The sequence below is a fragment of the Cydia splendana genome, chromosome 2 (genome assembly GCF_910591565.1).
Source record: "Cydia splendana chromosome 2, ilCydSple1.2, whole genome shotgun sequence".
Taxonomy (NCBI): Eukaryota; Metazoa; Arthropoda; class Insecta; order Lepidoptera; family Tortricidae; genus Cydia; species Cydia splendana.
This window is the reverse complement of record NC_085961.1, coordinates 13,215,748-13,218,959: the sequence shown is the minus strand read 5'-3', so window position 1 is coordinate 13,218,959 and position 3,212 is coordinate 13,215,748.

The following is a 3,212-nucleotide window of genomic DNA, read 5'->3' as shown; positions in this document are numbered from 1 at the left end:
GTTATCAGCGCTAATTGAGAGAGCTAAGCTGACCTTGCAAGATGCTGGGGTATTCTACAATCTTTCGAATTCCTAATAACCATTTGGAGAAATAAGAATTCCTCAGAAATTTTAGATGTATATTATAACCTTCTTATATATTCATATATACTTATTAGCGACCCGGCCTGGCTTCGCAGGGGTTACAAACAACCTTAACAAATTATACACCTAAACCATCCTCAAGAATTACTCTATTGATAGGTGAAAACCGCATGAAAATTCGTTTAGTAGTTTTTGAGAACATACAGACAGACACAAATTAATCTAAAAAGAAAACTGTAGGTATGTTTCATATTAGGTATTTAGGTAAGTACATAGATTTCCAGTAGATTTTTGGAAAAAATCGATAATATTTACTGTGATCATGAAATCACTATATTTATTCCATCGATTGTTTCATCAGAAACCTTATTCTAGTTTTATTTTCCAGCGATTACCCAAAGTGACCTTACTAAACGTTTCAGAATAGTGCGCTTGCGTCAGTAAGTGCCTCATTATGCGCCACTCCTCGCTATGTTTTACTGTCTGCATTTTACAGTATAGGTACCTACTATTATCATTTAAAACTGTTTGTGTACCTGATCTTCTATAATGATGGTGATAATTTAAACGAACTATGAACTATAATGATGGTCCGATGGCAGCATGAGTCCAGAAACTTAATACATACTTAAGTCCAAAAAAAGTTTTGCTGTAGATACATAGAAATTTTCGGGTGGTAAGTAATTTTCCTATTGTGGTTTAAAAAAATACCGTTATATTCACCCGGAACTTGCATTATTTTCGCTAACAATAAGAATTTCTCAAATATGTGGAAACTACATAAACTTCCAGCATTGAAGATTAACAAGTTAGTGGTAAAAAATACATTGACACCAAAGGAAATGAACAGTAGGTAGTTTTTTAATGTTTCTGATTCGCTATTTACGCACAGTGACGAAAAGACGCTTCACATCAATAATATTCTGTCTAACTTATTAATTCCTGTAATGTACGTACATTCCCATAATAAATGTCACCTTTAATTTTGAATCATGTTTGAATCCTAGTAATATCCTCGTTGGTGAGAGATAGGATGTCAACTAGCTATTACTACGAGTACCTATGTTTACCTTTTAAGCCATTTTTATCAGCGCTATCTAATCTTTCTTAAGTTCGGATTTGCACCTTAGTCCGAGCAAATAAAGTGACTAAGGAAGACAATATTGTCCAAAAAACTTCTTCTTAAAGGTTCGATTACACTGGCTAGTTTACCCCATGCGGTCGTTGAATCAAAAAATTAGGTTGATAGGCAAACAAACTGCCCGATTCGGACTTTAATATACGACAATTATTAAGATCTAGAAACGATTTGGATTAGATGTGTCAGTGTCAAAAGTGATGTTTTGTTTGAAGAATCGTCACATTTGACACTGACATATCTAATCCATATCGCTTCTAGATCTATGACGTATCTTAAAGTTCGAATCGGGCCGGAAGTTTAAGAAACCTTTGGGGTTGAGTATTGTTAATGTATTGTTATTGAAATTGATTTTATGGGAAACAAAGTTTCTGGCACGTGACTAATATAGTAAACAATAAGTATTGCATATGTAATTATGGGAAACAATATAATGGCTGTTGACTATTATGGCAAATGAAATTATGGCAAATGAAATTCTGGCAAGTGGGTGTATACTCGTACCGTTAATGTCGGGTTTGTGGCGGGTTTGAACCTCGGACCGCATTGCCTATCAATAAATTTGTAGGAGCATAGGGTAATTTGCCAGTAACTGGCAACTGTTAGTAATTGGCCACCCTAAACTAAATATTCATTTTAGTATAAGTTTTCAATAATTGGCCAGCCTTCAATAACTAGCCGCCTTATTCTAAAATGAATTCTGTTTATAGGTTGTTACGGGTCGAAGACGAGATTCATCAATAAAAGACGGAATATAGACAATTATTATAATAAGGAAGAAAACTAGTTACTAAAGGGAACTTACGACTCGTATTTAGTATGACCTATGATTGCAAATTAACACGTCACAAGGTGAATAGAATTCATTTTTAGTTTAGGGTGGCCAATTACTAACAGTGGTCAGTTACTGGTGAATTACCCTACTCGTATATATTATGTATCAGCGAATCATCCTTGATATTAATTAGAAGTTTTTTGTAAAGAATAACATCATAAGAAAGCGGGACTAATCCCAACTAGATCTTGTTCCCTCCTGGATTGGAAGGACAGATGACTGTCGCAGTAGTAAAAAGTTGTAGCTGCACTAATTCTCTTCAGCTTGAAGCGAACCGAAGTAAAAAAATCGAGATAACGGTAAGGTAGTAAATAGGTTGTCAAGCGGACCCCGCGGGGCTCCTTTAGGACTGAACTGAGAAATCTGAGAGGAGAGGAGGTGGAATTAAAACAGAATATAATTTGCTTTTGCATTTATTTCAGCCTGATATTTTACATAATATGGCATTCATATATATCACATTTAAATATACACTTGTGACACCAAGTTATTATATACGTTATTGCAAGTTTCTTCCCATTGAGGAAAAAGTTGTTAGGTAATAGAATCCTTCTACGGTAAGTTTGTCCAGACTTGGCACTGTCAGTGATAAAAAATGCACCTATAAGTGCGGCGTACAATACGTAAGTACTTAAAGTTCGGCGGGTATCCTAGCGTAGATGTAGGTACTCTACGTAGATTCTGATTTGGAACATAAATATACGGGATGTACTCGTACCTAAATAAGCAATAAGGCATGCACATATGCGCAGGATTTGAAATTTAAAGTTGGTCAATCGCGCAATAGTTTAGCGTTTCTTTCATTGTTATGCATATGTTACTGTGAAAATGCGTTTTCCCTATGAAAAACAAATAAAAGATGAATTATTGTATTTATATTTGTTGATAAATATAGTTGTTTTATTGATTCCTAAACGCATTCTCGTTGAAATGCGTTTTCACTATAAAAACTAGTTTACCGAAACGCCGAAACGATATATTATATGTTACCTAATAAATAATAATGTACCTATTTAAGTCTGTAAAATAAGTAAACATATAATTTGAAATATATTGCTATGATCTAACTATGAATATGAACACAAATATACAGGGTGGCCCATTTAGATCGGTCAGTATGGGAAAATCTGAAACTATAAGACTTACGACGATCTC